At 31.9% G+C, this 18,418-nt stretch overlaps 3 long non-coding RNA genes across 3 annotated transcripts; all 3 read right to left on the bottom strand.

The window, feature by feature from the left end:
- Positions 1-8,160: 8,160 nt before the first annotated feature.
- On the bottom strand, positions 8,161-9,180 carry LOC134845236 (uncharacterized). The gene is made up of 3 exons (XR_010162733.1): positions 9,135-9,180; positions 8,679-8,837; positions 8,161-8,252 (listed from the first exon to the last, which is right to left on the bottom strand). It is a non-coding gene; the product is annotated as an uncharacterized LOC134845236 (long non-coding RNA).
- A 3,238-nt stretch (positions 9,181-12,418) lies between these two features.
- Positions 12,419-13,554, bottom strand: LOC134845111 (uncharacterized). Its single transcript, XR_010162710.1, has 3 exons — positions 13,508-13,554; positions 13,052-13,210; positions 12,419-12,622 (listed from the first exon to the last, which is right to left on the bottom strand). It is a non-coding gene; the product is annotated as an uncharacterized LOC134845111 (long non-coding RNA).
- A 3,293-nt stretch (positions 13,555-16,847) lies between these two features.
- LOC134845221 (uncharacterized) lies at positions 16,848-17,961 on the bottom strand. The gene is made up of 3 exons (XR_010162730.1): positions 17,916-17,961; positions 17,459-17,617; positions 16,848-17,032 (listed from the first exon to the last, which is right to left on the bottom strand). It is a non-coding gene; the product is annotated as an uncharacterized LOC134845221 (long non-coding RNA).
- Positions 17,962-18,418: the final 457 nt, after the last annotated feature.

The following is an 18,418-nucleotide window of genomic DNA, read 5'->3' as shown; positions in this document are numbered from 1 at the left end:
TTCATGATGGCATTCAGCATGTTTCCCTGAAATCAAATTTCGTCATTTTAGTTTTATGCTCAAAGCATCCAAAATTGAATTATAGATATAAAACAGAATTTTTTTTCACCAAAAAGTGAGATTTTCCAAAAACTAGCATCTGCTTTGGAGCAGCACGCACCAAAAAAAAACATGTTATTCTTAATTGAAAAAAGGATGTAATAAAAAAGATCTTTTTTTTCAAATTTTTTCAAAATCTTCTTTTTTCAAAATCTTTTTTCCCTTATACACAAATAATCAAAAAAATTTGCCAAAAGTTGCTTCTGTTTTCCTATTTCTCTTACAGGTAGTGTATAAATGAAGAGGGCTAGGAAGAGGACGACGAAGATATATGCAAAATAAACCCCATTTGAGTAATTCTCAAGCTACCCAAGACCAAATTGTTGAACAGCAATCTCCTGAAATTAAAAGAATACCCGTTTACCCTAGAAGTAGTACGGATTACTAAAAAAAACTGATTCAATATTTGAAGTTCAAGAATAACGAAAATTTGTACCAAAAATTGCTTTATTTTTGGCGCGCGCTCTATCCCCTCAAAACTAGCTTTGGCGCCGATGGCGCCGTTAGAAAAATTTTAGGGTCAGTCAGCCAAAAATGGGTATGTCAAAATAGTACAAAGGGAGACCCTTTTGTGTCGTCAGGGCGTTGAATCCGAAAAGGAAAGGACGTCAGACCCTCTCCCCCCCCAAATCCGCCCTGAATAAGGCATTCTTTGATTGAAATTTTGAAGTCTACAGTTTTTTGACAAAAGTTTTGCAAATCCAACATCAGTGAAGATCCTAGATATAAATTACAGAAAAATGGACAAAAACATCAGTGTAAATGTCTTGCATAATGATGAGCATAACTCAAGAGCAATTTCGGTGAATCTTTCGAGGAAGCGAGCAGTTCAGAGTAGTCATCCGAGCTCCTCTCGTGAAAACATGCCGCCATTTTCTCTTTCGTCTCTTCCGCATCACAATGACGAGCATCGAAAAAATTTGGAAGCTGACAAAATGACAATCCAGTTCAAGGTTTGTAGTTGATCGATTTGTTTTGCAAAAAAAGTTCGAGGCCAGCAAGGGGCTATCAGAACATTCAGCGCTTTGCTCTGAACAAAATAATTTGGGGCTTATGTGAAGTACGCATAACCTTGCGAAAGACAACTAGAGCAGTGGATTATAATGCCGAATAGAGCAAAGAAGGAGGGAATCGATCAAAAAATTTTTTTTAAAAGAGGTTACTCAAAAAAATGTTGAAATACGATACAAACACAAAAAAAACTATTTAAGTTGTCTCGATTGAGCTTCATAAACATCGTCAAGTAAGCATTGATAATCTTTTAGCAAGCAAGAACCAAGTCGACAAAATGTTTTCAGAAAATTTTGTTCTCAATTTCTGATTTAATCTATTTTTTAATTGAAAGTTTTTCTGTAATTTGTTAAGTTATCTTTCTTTCTGAAACATTTTTTTCATTTGTTTTTAGATTTTGTTTTTTCACAGTCCAAGTTAAATCGCATACTTTTTTTGCGTACTTGGAAAACGAAGTACGCATAGTATTTTGTTTTCCAAGTACGCATAGTCTTTTTGCGTACTTGGAAAACGTTTTTTGTTTCAGTTTTCGGGTGTTTCAAGGAAGAAGGGTTTCAATTTTGAATTTCAGGTTTAAATTTTACGAATTTTTAGCTGAAAACTGTTGAACTTCAAAATTGAAACCCATCCTCCTTGAAACACCCGAAAACTGAAAAAAAAATTTCGTTTTTCAAGTACGCAAAAAGTCTGTTTTTCCAAGTATGCGATTTAACTTGGGCTGTGAAAAACGAAATCTAAAAACAAGTGAAGAAATTGATTCAGAAAGAAAAATAATTTTACAAATTACAGAAAAACTTTATCGGTTTTCATCCTAAATTTAATCGGTTCAATTTCTTTTTTTTTGCAAAATGGAATATTTAGTTAGTTTTTCTATCGGCCTACTTCTCAGATCAAAAAATTTTTTTTTCTTATTTACTCTTTTTTTTGTTTGAAAGTTTTTCTGTAAATTGTAAAATTATCTTTCTTTCTGGATTAATTTCTTCACTTGTTTTTAGATTTTTTTTCACTGCCCAAGTTAAATCGCATACTCGGAAAACAGTCTTTTTGCTTACTAGGTAAAAAAAATAATTTAGGTTTTCGAGTGTTTCAAGGAGGATGGGTTTCAACTTTGAAATTCAACAGTTTTGAGCTAACAATTCGTAAAATCTAAACCTGAAATTCAAAATTGAAACCCATCCTCCTTGAAACACCCGAAAACTGAAAAAAAAATTTCGTTTTCCAAGTACGCAAAAAAAAGTAAGCTATTTAACTTGGGCTGTAAAAAACGAAATCTAAAAACAAGTGAAGAAATTGATTCAGAAAGAAAAATAATTTTACAAATTACAGAAAAACTTTATCGGTTTTCATCCTAAATTTAATCGGTTCAATTTCTTTTTTTTTGCAAAATGGAATATTTAGTTAGTTTTTCTATCGGCCTACTTCTCAGATCAAAAAATTTTTTTTCTTTTTTACTCTTTTTTTTGTTTGAAAGTTTTTCTGTAATTTGTAAAATTATCTTTCTTTCTGAATCAATTTCTTCACTTGTTTTTAGATTTTTTTTTTCACTGCCCAAGTTAAATCGCATACTCGGAAAACAGTCTTTTTGATTACTAGATAAAAAAAATAATTTAGGTTTTCGAGTGTTTCAAGGAGGATGGGTTTCAACTTTGAAATTCAACAGTTTTGAGCTAACAATTCGTAAAATCTAAACCTGAAATTCAAAATTGAAACCCATCCTCCTCGAAACACCCGAAAACTGAAAAAAAAATTTTCGTTTTCCAAGTACGCAAAAAAAAGTAAGCGATTTAACTTGGGCTGTAAAAAACAAAATCTAAAAACAAGTGAAGAAAATGATTCAAAAAGAAAGATAAGTTTACAAATTACAGAAAAATTTTCAATCAAAAAATAGAATAAATCAGAAAAAAAAATTTTTTTGATCTGAGAAGTAAAAAAAAACTAACTAAATATTCCATTTTGCAAAAAAAAGAAGTTGAACCTAAAAAATTTAGGACAAAAAACATGAATCAGAAAAATGTGACATTTCTAATGTAAGCTAAGCTTAACTGAAGACAATAATTACTACCTAAAACGTATGAATGTTTTGCTCGAATTTCTAAAATTTTAGGCTTGATAGAGCTCTGCAGAAAAGAAAAAAATCGTCAAAAAAATATCCGTAAGTTTCTCTTCCAACGAATGCGAAGAAATTACTATGGTGCTTTAATGCGTGATTTTTCACTATTTTTAAGGTATCTTCAAATGGTCTAAAATTGAAAATTTTAATTGGCTTGTTCCGGAAACTGAGATAATTTTTTATAAATTTTCAAAAAGTGTTTGATTCATTTCTATTTGGTAATCATTATGTATTATGAACGCTTGATTAATTAGGTTCAGTATATCAATTTTCCTTATATAAAGCGCTATGGGATAATGCTGGCCCACGAACAAGGGCCAATGTAAGTTTAAAGCGAATTCTCTACAGCTTATTTTTTACTACACTCTTTGTCGCCAATCTTTCGAAACCTAAGAATATCATTTCAGATTCATAAAAACTGCATTATTTAAAATTTGTTTTATTGAATTACAAGAATATTTTCATAGAACGTATGTGGAAAAGTTGGGCTGGAAATAGAAATTTTCAGTATTTGTATTTCTTAGATAATATACAGCTTTAGTTATAGTAAAATGAGCACTTCATAAATCCAAAATGTTCGTCTAAGGGGTCTGTTGATCAGCTGAACAGCCAGTTCATGAAGGCTTGCTAAAACAGGACAAACAAAACTCTAAACGGTACAATACTGATTCAATTGGGCGAAATTTGCACATAGCATAGAAAATCATGTTTTTTGAAATACTGTCAACTTTTAAAAATACAAGTGAACATTTGATGTGCCAGTGTCATAAGAGCATTGATTTTCCGATGAATTTTCAAATATTTCTTCTGAGGTCGAATCGCGACTGAATGAGAGCTCTGTTATCATACCACCGTTAATCTCCAACGAGCTTTCAGAAAACCGATGTATCTGAAACCGCCCAAAAACTGAAAAACTCCATCCAAGGCCCAGTTTTTTCTCCCCAATAAGCTTCAAGTTTTGCAAAAAAAATTAGTTGTGCATCGTCAGTTAATACATTTCAGCAATACTGATGAAGATGATGTAATGATTATCAATTGCGAATTTCATATTACCAATTAAATGATACAGGTTGATTTCAGCCCAATAGGGCTTATTTGATGAGTCAGAGGTGCTGTTTGGCATATTTGATTCTGATTGGGCAAGAGAGAGCGAATGCGATGAGAACTGGCCAATCAGATGATAGCATTCATGATAGCATTCAGTATGTTCCCCTGAAATCAAGTTTCGTCATTAGTTTTATGCTCAAAGCATCCAAAATTGAATTATAGATGTAAAACAGAACTTTTTTCACCAAAAAGTGAGATTTTCCAAAAACTAGCATCTGCTTTGGAGCAGCACGCACCAAAAAAAAAAACATGTTATTTTTAATTGAAAAAAGGATATAATAAAAAAGATCTTTTTTTTTCAAATTTTTCAAAATCTTCTTTTTTCAAAATCCTTTTTTGCCTTATTATACACAAATAATCAAAAAAATTTGCCAAAAGTTGCTTCTGTTTTCCTATTTCTCTTACAGGTAGTGTATAAATGAAGAGGGCTAGGAAGAGGACGACGAAGATATATGCAAAATAAACCCCATTTGAGTAATTCTCAAGCTACCCAAGACCAAATTGTTGAACAGCAATCTACTGAAATTAAAAGAATACCCGTTTACCCTAGAAGTAGTACGGATTACTAAAAAAAACTGATTCAATATTTGAAGTTCAAGAATAACGAAAATTTGTACCAAAAATTGCTTTATTTTTGGCGCGCGCTCTCCCCCCTCAAAACTAGCTTTGGCGCCGATGGCGCCGTTAGAAAAATTTTAGGGTCAGTCAGCCAAAAATGGGTATGTCAAAATAGTACAAAGGGGGACCCTTTTGTGTCGTCAGGGCGTCGAATCCGAAAAGGAAAGGACGTCAGACCCTCCCCCCCCCAAATCCGCCCTGAATAAGGCATTCTTTGATTGAAATTTTGAAGTCTACAGTTTTTTGACAAAAGTTTTGCAAATCCAACATCAGTGAAGATCCTAGATATAAATTACAGAAAAATGGACAAAAACATCAGTGTAAATGTCTTGCATAATGATGAGCATAACTCAAGAGCAATTTCGGTGAATCTTTCGAGGAAGCGAGCAGTTCAGAGTAGTCATCCGAGCTCCTCTCGTGAAAATATGCCGCCATTTTCTCTTTCGTCTCTTCCGCATCACAATGACGAGCATCGAAAAAATTTGGAAGCTGACAAAATGACAATCCAGTTCAAGGTTTGTAGTTGATCGATTTGTTTTGCAAAAAAAGTTCGAGGCCAGCAAGGGGCTATCAGAACATTCAGCGCTTTGCTCTGAACAAAATAAATTGGGGCATATGTGAAGTACGCATAACCTTGCGAAAGACAACTAGAGCAGTGGATTATAATGCCGAATAGAGCAAAGAAGGAGGGAATCGATCAAAAATTTTTTTTTAAAAGAGGTTACTCAAAAAAATGTTGAAATACGATACAAACACAAAAAAAAATATTTAAGTTGTCTCGATTGAGCTTCATAAACATCGTCAAGTAAGCCTTGATAATCTTTTAGCAAGCAAGAACCAAGTCGACAAAATGTTTTCAGAAAATTTTGTTCTCAATTTCTGATTTAATCTATTTTTTAATTGAAAGTTTTTCTGTAATTTGTTAAGTTATCTTTCTTTCTGAAACATTTTTTTCATTTGTTTTTAGATTTTGTTTTTCACAGTCCAAGTTAAATCGCATACTTTTTTTGCGTACTTGGAAAACGAAGTACGCATAGTATTTTGTTTTCCAAGTACGCATAGTCTTTTTGCGTACTTGGAAAACGTTTTTTGTTTCAGTTTTCGGGTGTTTCAAGGAAGAAGGGTTTCAATTTTGAATTTCAGGTTTAAATTTTACGAATTTTTAGCTGAAAACTGTTGAACTTCAAAATTGAAACCCATCCTCCTTGAAACACCCGAAAACTGAAAAAAAAATTTCGTTTTTCAAGTACGCAAAAAGTCTGTTTTTCCAAGTATGCGATTTAACTTGGGCTGTGAAAAACGAAATCTAAAAACAAGTGAAGAAATTGATTCAGAAAGAAAAATAATTTAACATATTACAGAAAAACTTTATCGGTTTTCATCCTGAATTTAATCGGTTCAATTTCTTTTTTTTTGCAAAATGGAATATTTAGTTAGTTTTTCTATCGGCCTACTTCTCAGATCAAAAAATTTTTTTTTCTTATTTACTCTTTTTTTTGTTTGAAAGTTTTTCTGTAATTTGTAAAATTATCTTTCTTTCTGAATTAATTTCTTCACTTGTTTTTAGATTTTTTTTTCACTGCCCAAGTTAAATCGCATACTCGGAAAACAGTCTTTTTGCTTACTAGGTAAAAAAAAATAATTTAGGTTTTCGAGTGTTTCAAGGAGGATGGGTTTCAACTTTGAAATTCAACAGTTTTGAGCTAACAATTCGTAAAATCTAAACCTGAAATTCAAAATTGAAACCCATCCTCCTTGAAACACCCGAAAACTGAAAAAAAAAATTTCGTTTTCCAAGTACGCAAAAAAAAGTAAGCTATTTAACTTGGGCTGTAAAAAACGAAATCTAAAAACAAGTGAAGAAATTGATTCAGAAAGAAAAATCATTTTACAAATTACAGAAAAACTTTATCGGTTTTTATCCTAAATTTAATCGGTTCAATTTCTTTTTTTTTGCAAAATGGAATATTTAGTTAGTTTTTCTATCGGCCTACTTCTCAGATCAAAAATTTTTTTTTCTTATTTACTCTTTTTTTTGTTTGAAAGTTTTTCTGTAATTTGTAAAATTATCTTTCTTTCTGAATCAATTTCTTCACTTGTTTTTAGATTTTTTTTTTCACTGCCCAAGTTAAATCGCATACTCGGAAAACAGTCTTTTTGATTACTAGATAAAAAAAATAATTTAATTTTTCGAGTGTTTCAAGGAGGATGGGTTTCAACTTTGAAATTCAACAATTTTGAGCTAACAATTCGTAAAATCTAAACCTGAAATTCAAAATTGAAACCCATCCTCCTCGAAACACCCGAAAACTGAAAAAAAAAATTTCGTTTTCCAAGTACGCAAAAAAAAGTAAGCGATTTAACTTGGGCTGTAAAAAACAAAATCTAAAAACAAGTGAAGAAAATGATTCAAAAAGAGAGATAAGTTTACAAATTACAGAAAAATTTTCAATCAAAAAATAGAATAAATCAGAAAAAAAAATTTTTTTGATCTGAGAAGTAAAAAAAAACTAACTAAATATTCCATTTTGCAAAAAAAAGAAGTTGAACCTAAAAAATTTAGGACAAAAAACATGAATCAGAAAAATGTGACATTTCTAATGTAAGCTTAACTGAAGACAATAATTACTACCTAAAACGTATGAATGTTTTGCTCGAATTTCTAAAATTTTAGGCTTGATAGAGCTCTGCAGAAAAGAAAAAAATCGTCAAAAAAATATCCGTAAGTTTCTCTTCCAACGAATACGAAGAAAATACTATGGTGCTTTAATGCGTGATTTTTCACTATTTTTAAGGTATCTTCAAATGGTCTAAAACTGAAAATTTTAATTGGCTTGTTCCGGAAACTGAGATAATTTTTTATAAATTTTCAAAAAGTGTTTGATTCATTTCTATTTGGTAATCATTATGTATTATGAACGCTTGATTAATTAGGTTCAGTATATCAATTTTCCTTATATAAAGCGCTATGGGATAATGCTGGCCCACGAACAAGGGCCAATGTAAGTTTAAAGCGAATTCTCTACAGCTTATTTTTTACTACACTCTTTGTCGCCAATCTTTCGAATCCTAAGAATATCATTTCAGATTCATAAAAACTGCATTATTTAAAATTTGTTTTATTGAATTACAAGAATATTTTCATAGAACGTATGTGGAAAAGTTGGGCTGGAAATAGAAATTTTCAGTATTTGTAATTCTTAGATAATATACAGCTTTAGTTATAGTAAAATGAGCACTTCATAAATCCAAAATGTTCGTCTAAGGGGTCTGTTGATCAGCTGAACAGCCAGTTCATGAAGGCTTGCTAAAACAGGACAAACAAAACTCTAAACGGTACAAAACTGATTCAATTGGGCGAAATTTGCACATAGCATAGAAAATCATGTTTTTTGAAATACTGTCAGCTTTTAAAAATACAAGTGAACATTTGATGTGCCAGTGTCATAAGAGCATTGATTTTCCGAAGAATTTTCAAATATTTCTTCTGAGGTCGAATCGCGACTGAATGAGAGCTCTGTTATCATACCACCGTTAATCTCCAACGAGCTTTCAGAAAACCGATGTATCTGAAACCGCCCAAAAACTGAAAAACTCCATCCAAGGCCCAGTTTTTTCTCCCCAATAAGCTTCAAGTTTTGCAAAAAAAATTAGTTGTGCATCGTCAGTTAATACATTTCAGCAATACTGATGAAGATGATGTAATGATTATCAATTGCGAATTTCATATTACCAATTAAATGATACAGGTTGATTTCAGCCCAATAGGGCTTATTTGATGAGTCAGAGGTGCTGTTTGGCATATTTGATTCTGATTGGGCAAGAGAGAGCGAATGCGATGAGAACTGGCCAATCAGATGATAGCATTCATGATAGCATTCAGCATGTTCCCCTGAAATCAAGTTTCGTCATTAGTTTTATGCTCAAAGCATCCAAAATTGAATTATAGATGTAAAACAGAACTTTTTTCACCAAAAAGTGAGATTTTCCAAAAACTAGCATCTGCTTTGGAGCAGCACGCACCAAAAAAAAACATGTTATTTTTAATTGAAAAAAGGATATAATAAAAAAGATCTTTTTTTTCAAATTTTTCAAAATCTTCTTTTTTCAAAATCCTTTTTTGCCTTATTATACACAAATAATCAAAAAAATTTGCCAAAAGTTGCTTCTGTTTTCCTATTTCTCTTACAGGTAGTGTATAAATGAAGAGGGCTAGGAAGAGGACGACGAAGATATATGCAAAATAAACCCCATTTGAGTAATTCTCAAGCTACCCAAGACCAAATTGTTGAACAGCAATCTCCTGAAATTAAAAGAATACCCGTTTACCCTAGAAGTAGTACGGATTACTAAAAAAAAACTGATTCAATATTTGAAGTTCAAGAATAACGAAAATTTGTACCAAAAATTGCTTTATTTTTGGCGCGCGCTCTCCCCCCTCAAAACTAGCTTTGGCGCCGATGGCGCCGTTAGAAAAATATTAGGGTCAGTCAGCCAAAAATGGGTATGTCAAAATAGTACAAAGGGGGACCCTTTTGTGTCGTCAGGGCGTCGAATCCGAAAAGGAAAAGACGTCAGACCCTCCCCCCCCCCCCAAATCCGCCCTGAAGAAGTCTACAGTTTTTTGACAAAAGTTTTGCAAATCCAACATCAGTGAAGATCCTAGATATGAATTACAGAAAAGTGGACAAAAACATCAGTGTAAATGTCTTGCATAATGATGAGCATAACTCAAGAGCAATTTCGGTGAATATTTCGAGGAAGCGAGCAGTTCAGAGTAGTCATCCGAGCTCCTCTCGTGAAAATATGCCGCCATTTTCTCTTTCGTCTCTTCCGCATCACAATGACGAGCATCGAAAAAATTTGGAAGCTGACAAAATGACAATCCAGTTCAAGGTTTGTAGTTGATCGATTTGTTTTGCAAAAAAAGTTCGAGGCCAGCAAGGGGCTATCAGAACATTCAGCGCTTTGCTCTGAACAAAATAATTTGGGGCATATGTGAAGTACGCATAACCTTGCGAAAGACAACTAGAGCAGTGGATTATAATAGAGCAAAGAAGGAGGGAATCGATCAAAAAAATTTTTTTAAAAGAGGTTACTCAAAAAAATGTTGAAATACGATACAAACACAAAAAAAATATTTAAGTTGTCTCGATTGAGCTTCATAAACATCGTCAAGTAAGCCTTGATAATCTTTTAGCAAGCAAGAACCAAGTCGACAAAATGTTTTCAGAAAATTTTGTTCTCAATTTCTGATTTAATCTATTTTTTAATTGAAAGTTTTTCTGTAATTTGTTAAGTTATCTTTCTTTCTGAAACATTTTTTTCATTTGTTTTTAGATTTTGTTTTTCACAGTCCAAGTTAAATCGCATACTTTTTTTGCGTACTTGGAAAACGAAGTACGCATAGTATTTTGTTTTCCAAGTACGCATAGTCTTTTTGCGTACTTGGAAAACGTTTTTTGTTTCAGTTTTCGGGTTTTTCAAGGAAGAAGGGTTTCAATTTTGAATTTCAGGTTTAAATTTTACGAATTTTTAGCTGAAAACTGTTGAACTTCAAAATTGAAACCCATCCTCCTTGAAACACCCGAAAACTGAAAAAAAAATTTCGTTTTTCAAGTACGCAAAAAGTCTGTTTTTCCAAGTATGCGATTTAACTTGGGCTGTGAAAAACGAAATCTAAAAACAAGTGAAGAAATTGATTCAGAAAGAAAAATAATTTTACAAATTACAGAAAAACTTTATCGGTTTTCATCCTAAATTTAATCGGTTCAATTTCTTTTTTTTGCAAAATGGAATATTTAGTTAGTTTTTCTATCGGCCTACTTCTCAGATCAAAAAAATTTTTTTTCTTATTTACTCTTTTTTTTGTTTGAAAGTTTTTCTGTAATTTGTAAAATTATCTTTCTTTCTGAATTAATTTCTTCACTTGTTCTTAGATTTTTTTTTCACTGCCCAAGTTAAATCGCATACTCGGAAAACAGTCTTTTTGCTTACTAGGTAAAAAAAATAATTTAGGTTTTCGAGTGTTTCAAGGAGGATGGGTTTCAACTTTGAAATTCAACAGTTTTGAGCTAACAATTCGTAAAATCTAAACCTGAAATTCAAAATTGAAACCCATCCTCCTTGAAACACCCGAAAACTGAAAAAAAAAATTTCGTTTTCCAAGTACGCAAAAAAAAGTAAGCTATTTAACTTGGGCTGTAAAAAACGAAATCTAAAAACAAGTGAAGAAATTGATTCAGAAAGAAAAATAATTTTACAAATTACAGAAAAACTTTATCGGTTTTCATCCTAAATTTAATCGGTTCAATTTCTTTTTTTTGCAAAATGGAATATTTAGTTAGTTTTTCTATCGGCCTACTTCTCAGATCAAAAAATTTTTTTTCTTTTTTACTCTTTTTTTTGTTTGAAAGTTTTTCTGTAATTTGTAAAATTATCTTTCTTTCTGAATCAATTTCTTCACTTGTTTTTAGATTTTTTTTTTCACTGCCCAATTTAAATCGCATACTCGGAAAACAGTCTTTTTGATTACTAGATAAAAAAAATAATTTAGGTTTTCGAGTGTTTCAAGGAGGATGGGTTTCAACTTTGAAATTCAACAGTTTTGAGCTAACAATTCGTAAAATCTAAACCTGAAATTCAAAATTGAAACCCATCCTCCTCGAAACACCCGAAAACTGAAAAAAAAATTTTCGTTTTCCAAGTACGCAAAAAAAAGTAAGCGATTTAACTTGGGCTGTAAAAAACAAAATCTAAAAACAAGTGAAGAAAATGATTCAAAAAGAAAGATAAGTTTACAAATTACAGAAAAATTTTCAATCAAAAAATAGAATAAATCAGAAAAAAAAATTTTTTTGATCTGAGAAGTAAAAAAAAACTAACTAAATATTCCATTTTGCAAAAAAAAGAAGTTGAACCTAAAAAATTTAGGACAAAAAACATGAATCAGAAAAATGTGACATTTCTAATGTAAGCTTAACTGAAGACAATAATTACTACCTAAAACGTATGAATGTTTTGCTCGAATTTCTAAAATTTTAGGCTTGATAGAGCTCTGCAGAAAAGAAAAAAATCGTCAAAAAAATATCCGTAAGTTTCTCTTCCAACGAATGCGAAGAAAATACTATGGTGCTTTAATGCGTGATTTTTCACTATTTTTAAGGTATCTTCAAATGGTCTAAAATTGAAAATTTTAATTGGCTTGTTCCGGAAACTGAGATAATTTTTTATAAATTTTCAAAAAGTGTTTGATTCATTTCTATTTGGTAATCATTATGTATTATGAACGCTTGATTAATTAGGTTCAGTATATCAATTTTCCTTATATAAAGCGCTATGGGATAATGCTGGCCCACGAACAAGGGCCAATGTAAGTTTAAAGCGAATTCTCTACAGCTTATTTTTTACTACACTCTTTGTCGCCAATCTTTCGAATCCTAAGAATATCATTTCAGATTCATAAAAACTGCATTATTTAAAATTTGTTTTATTGAATTACAAGAATATTTTCATAGAACGTATGTGGAAAAGTTGGGCTGGAAATAGAAATTTTCAGTATTTGTATTTCTTAGATAATATACAGCTTTAGTTATAGTAAAATGAGCACTTCATAAATCCAAAATGTTCGTCTAAGGGGTCTGTTGATCAGCTGAACAGCCAGTTCATGAAGGCTTGCTAAAACAGGACAAACAAAACTCTAAACGGTACAAAACTGATTCAATTGGGCGAAATTTGCACATAGCATAGAAAATCATGTTTTTTGAAATACTGTCAACTTTTAAAAATACAAGTGAACATTTGATGTGCCAGTGTCATAAGAGCATTGATTTTCCGAAGAATTTTCAAATATTTCTTCTGAATTCGAATCGCGACTGAATGAGAGCTCTGTTATCATACCACCGTTAATCTCCAACGAGCTTTCAGAAAACCGATGTATCTGAAACCGCCCAAAAACTGAAAAACTCCATCCAAGGCCCAGTTTTTTCTCCCCAATAAGCTTCAAGTTTTGCAAAAAAAATTAGTTGTGCATTTGTCAGTTAATACATTTCAGCAATTCTGATGAAGATGATGTAATGATTATCAATTGCGAATTCCATATTTTACCAATTAAATGATACAGGTTGATTTCAGCCCAATAGGGCTTATTTGATGAGTCAGAGGTGCTGTTTGGCATATTTGATTCTGATTGGGCAAGAGAGAGCGAATGTGATGAGAACTGGCCAATCAGATGATGGCATTCATGATGGCATTCAGCATGTTTCCCTGAAATCAAATTTCGTCATTTTAGTTTTATGCTCAAAGCATCCAAAATTGAATTATAGATATAAAACAGAATTTTTTTTCACCAAAAAGTGAGATTTTCCAAAAACTAGCATCTGCTTTGGAGCAGCACGCACCAAAAAAAAACATGTTATTCTTAATTGAAAAAAGGATGTAATAAAAAAGATCTTTTTTTTCAAATTTTTTCAAAATCTTCTTTTTTCAAAATCTTTTTTCCCTTATACACAAATAATCAAAAAAATTTGCCAAAAGTTGCTTCTGTTTTCCTATTTCTCTTACAGGTAGTGTATAAATGAAGAGGGCTAGGAAGAGGACGACGAAGATATATGCAAAATAAACCCCATTTGAGTAATTCTCAAGCTACCCAAGACCAAATTGTTGAACAGCAAACTCCTGAAATTAAAAGAATACCCGTTTACCCTAGAAGTAGTACGGATTACTAAAAAAAACTGATTCAATATTTGAAGTTCAAGAATAACGAAAATTTGTACCAAAAATTGCTTTATTTTTGGCGCGCGCTCTATCCCCTCAAAACTAGCTTTGGCGCCGATGGCGCCGTTAGAAAAATTTTAGGGTCAGTCAGCCAAAAATGGGTATGTCAAAATAGTACAAAGGGAGACCCTTTTGTGTCGTCAGGGCGTTGAATCCGAAAAGGAAAGGACGTCAGACCCTCCCCCCCCCCCCCCCAAATCCGCCCTGAATAAGGCATTCTTTGATTGAAATTTTGAAGTCTACAGTTTTTTGACAAAAGTTTTGCAAATCCAACATCAGTGAAGATCCTAGATATAAATTACAGAAAAATGGACAAAAACATCAGTGTAAATGTCTTGCATAATGATGAGCATAACTCAAGAGCAATTTCGGTGAATCTTTCGAGGAAGCGAGCAGTTCAGAGTAGTCATCCGAGCTCCTCTCGTGAAAATATGCCGCCATTTTCTCTTTCGTCTCTTCCGCATCACAATGACGAGCATCGAAAAAATTTGGAAGCTGACAAAATGACAATCCAGTTCAAGGTTTGTAGTTGATCGATTTGTTTTGCAAAAAAAGTTCGAGGCCAGCAAGGGGCTATCAGAACATTCAGCGCTTTGCTCTGAACAAAATAAATTGGGGCATATGTGAAGTACGCATAACCTTGCGAAAGACAACTAGAGCAGTGGATTATAATGCCGAATAGAGCAAAGAAGGAGGGAATCGATCAAAAATTTTTTTTTAAAAGAGGTTACTCAAAAAAATGTTGAAATACGATACAAACACAAAAAAAAATATTTAAGTTGTCTCGATTGAGCTTCATAAACATCGTCAAGTAAGCCTTGATAATCTTTTAGCAAGCAAGAACCAAGTCGACAAAATGTTTTCAGAAAATTTTGTTCTCAATTTCTGATTTAATCTATTTTTTAATTGAAAGTTTTTCTGTAATTTGTTAAGTTATCTTTCTTTCTGAAACATTTTTTTCATTTGTTTTTAGATTTTGTTTTTCACAGTCCAAGTTAAATCGCATACTTTTTTTGCGTACTTGGAAAACGAAGTACGCATAGTATTTTGTTTTCCAAGTACGCATAGTCTTTTTGCGTACTTGGAAAACGTTTTTTGTTTCAGTTTTCGGGTGTTTCAAGGAAGAAGGGTTTCAATTTTGAATTTCAGGTTTAAATTTTACGAATTTTTAGCTGAAAACTGTTGAACTTCAAAATTGAAACCCATCCTCCTTGAAACACCCGAAAACTGAAAAAAAAATTTCGTTTTTCAAGTACGCAAAAAGTCTGTTTTTCCAAGTATGCGATTTAACTTGGGCTGTGAAAAACGAAATCTAAAAACAAGTGAAGAAATTGATTCAGAAAGAAAAATAATTTAACATATTACAGAAAAACTTTATCGGTTTTCATCCTAAATTTAATCGGTTCAATTTCTTTTTTTTTGCAAAATGGAATATTTAGTTAGTTTTTCTATCGGCCTACTTCTCAGATCAAAAAAAAATTTTTTCTTATTTACTCTTTTTTTGTTTGAAAGTTTTTCTGTAATTTGTAAAATTATCTTTCTTTCTGAATTAATTTCTTCACTTGTTTTTAGATTTTTTTTTCACTGCCCAAGTTAAATCGCATACTCGGAAAACAGTCTTTTTGCTTACTAGGTAAAAAAAATAATTTAGGTTTTCGAGTGTTTCAAGGAATATGGGTTTCAACTTTGAAATTCAACAGTTTTGAGCTAACAATTCGTAAAATCTAAACCTGAAATTCAAAATTGAAACCCATCCTCCTTGAAACACCCGAAAACTGAAAAAAAAAATTTCGTTTTCCAAGTACGCAAAAAAAAGTAAGCTATTTAACTTGGGCTGTAAAAAACGAAATCTAAAAACAAGTGAAGAAATTGATTCAGAAAGAAAAATAATTTTACAAATTACAGAAAAAATTTATCGGTTTTTATCCTAAATTTAATCGGTTCAATTTCTTTTTTTTTTGCAAAATGGAATATTTAGTTAGTTTTTCTATCGGCCTACTTCTCAGATCAAAAAATTTTTTTTCTTATTTACTCTTTTTTTTGTTTGAAAGTTTTTCTGTAATTTGTAAAATTATCTTTCTTTCTGAATCAATTTCTTCACTTGTTTTTAGATTTTTTTTTTCACTGCCCAAGTTAAATCGCATACTCGGAAAACAGTCTTTTTGATTACTAGATAAAAAAAATAATTTAGGTTTTCGAGTGTTTCAAGGAGGATGGGTTTCAACTTTGAAATTCAACAGTTTTGAGCTAACAATTCGTAAAATCTAAACCTGAAATTCAAAATTGAAACCCATCCTCCTCGAAACACCCGAAAACTGAAAAAAAAATTTTCGTTTTCCAAGTACGCAAAAAAAAGTAAGCGATTTAACTTGGGCTGTAAAAAACAAAATCTAAAAACAAGTGAAGAAAATGATTCAAAAAGAAAGATAAGTTTACAAATTACAGAAAAATTTTCAATCAAAAAATAGAATAAATCAGAAAAAAAAATTTTTTTGATCTGAGAAGTAAAAAAAAACTAACTAAATATTCCATTTTGCAAAAAAAAGAAGTTGAACCTAAAAAATTTAGGACAAAAAACATGAATCAGAAAAATGTGACATTTCTAATGTAAGCTTAACTGAAGACAATAATTACTACCTAAAACGTATGAATGTTTTGCTCGAATTTCTAAAATTTTAGGCTTGATAGAGCTCTGCAGAAAAGAAAAAAATCGTCAAAAAAATATCCGTAAGTTTCTCTTCCAACGAATGCGAAGAAAATACTATGGTGCTTTAATGCGTGATTTTTCACTATTTTTAAGGTATCTTCAAATGGTCTAAAATTGAAAATTTTAATTGGCTTGTTCCGGAAACTGAGATAATTTTTTATAAATTTTCAAAAAGTGTTTGATTCATTTCTATTTGGTAATCATTATGTATTATGAACGCTTGATTAATTAGGTTCAGTATATCAATTTTCCTTATATAAAGCGCTATGGGATAATGCTGGCCCACGAACAAGGGCCAATGTAAGTTTAAAGCGAATTCTCTACAGCTTATTTTTTACTACACTCTTTGTCGCCAATCTTTCGAATCCTAAGAATATCATTTCAGATTCATAAAAACTGCATTATTTAAAATTTGTTTTATTGAATTACAAGAATATTTTCATAGAACGTATGTGGAAAAGTTGGGCTGGAAATAGAAATTTTCAGTATTTGTATTTCTTAGATAATATACAGCTTTAGTTATAGTAAAATGAGCACTTCATAAATCCAAAATGTTCGTCTAAGGGGTCTGTTGATCAGCTGAACAGCCAGTTCATGAAGGCTTGCTAAAACAGGACAAACAAAACTCTAAACGGTACAAAACTGATTCAATTGGGCGAAATTTGCACATAGCATAGAAAATCATGTTTTTTGAAATACTGTCAACTTTTAAAAATACAAGTGAACATTTGATGTGCCAGTGTCATAAGAGCATTGATTTTCCGAAGAATTTTCAAATATTTCTTCTGAGGTCGAATCGCGACTGAATGAGAGCTCTGTTATCATACCACCGTTAATCTACAACGAGCTTTCAGAAAACCGATGTATCTGAAACCGCCCAAAAACTGAAAAACTCCATCCAAGGCCCAGTTTTTTCTCCCCAATAAGCTTCAAGTTTTGCAAAAAAAATTAGTTGTGCATCGTCAGTTAATACATTTCAGCAATACTGATGAAGATGATGTAATGATTATCAATTGCGAATTTCATATTACCAATTAAATGATACAGGTTGATTTCAGCCCAATAGGGCTTATTTGATGAGTCAGAGGTGCTGTTTGGCATATTTGATTCTGATTGGGCAAGAGAGAGCGAATGCGATGAGAACTGGCCAATCAGATGATAGCATTCATGATAGCATTCAGCATGTTCCCCTGAAATCAAGTTTCGTCATTAGTTTTATGCTCAAAGCATCCAAAATTGAATTATAGATGTAAAACAGAACTTTTTTCACCAAAAAGTGAGATTTTCCAAAAACTAGCATCTGCTTTGGAGCAGCACGCACCAAAAAAAAAACATGTTATTTTTAATTGAAAAAAGGATATAATAAAAAAGATCTTTTTTTTCAAATTTTTCAAAATCTTCTTTTTTCAAAATCCTTTTTTGCCTTATTATACACAAATAATCAAAAAAATTTGCCAAAAGTTGCTTCTGTTTTCCTATTTCTCTTACAGGTAGTGTATAAATGAAGAGGGCTAGGAAGAGGACGACGAAGATATATGCAAAATAAACCCCATTTGAGTAATTCTCAAGCTACCCAAGACCAAATTGTTGAACAGCAATCTCCTGAAATTAAAAGAATACCCGTTTACCCTAGAAGTAGTACGGATTACTAAAAAAAACTGATTCAATATTTGAAGTTCAAGAATAACGAAAATTTGTACCAAAAATTGCTTTATTTTTGGCGCGCGCTCTCCCCCCTCAAAACTAGCTTTGGCGCCGATGGCGCCGTTAGAAAAATATTAGGGTCAGTCAGCCAAAAATGGGTATGTCAAAATAGTACAAAGGGGGACCCTTTTGTGTCGTCAGGGCGTCGAATCCGAAAAGGAAAAGACGTCAGACCCTCCCCCCCCCCCAAATCCGCCCTGAAGAAGTCTACAGTTTTTTGACAAAAGTTTTGCAAATCCAACATCAGTGAAGATCCTAGATATAAATTACAGAAAAGTGGACAAAAA

The sequence above is a fragment of the Symsagittifera roscoffensis genome, chromosome 4 (assembly GCF_963678635.1).
Source record: "Symsagittifera roscoffensis chromosome 4, txSymRosc1.1, whole genome shotgun sequence".
In the NCBI taxonomy this organism is placed as follows: domain Eukaryota; kingdom Metazoa; phylum Xenacoelomorpha; order Acoela; family Convolutidae; genus Symsagittifera; species Symsagittifera roscoffensis.
The sequence above is the reverse complement of the archived record's forward strand: the minus strand, read 5'-3'. Positions and strand labels throughout refer to the sequence as shown.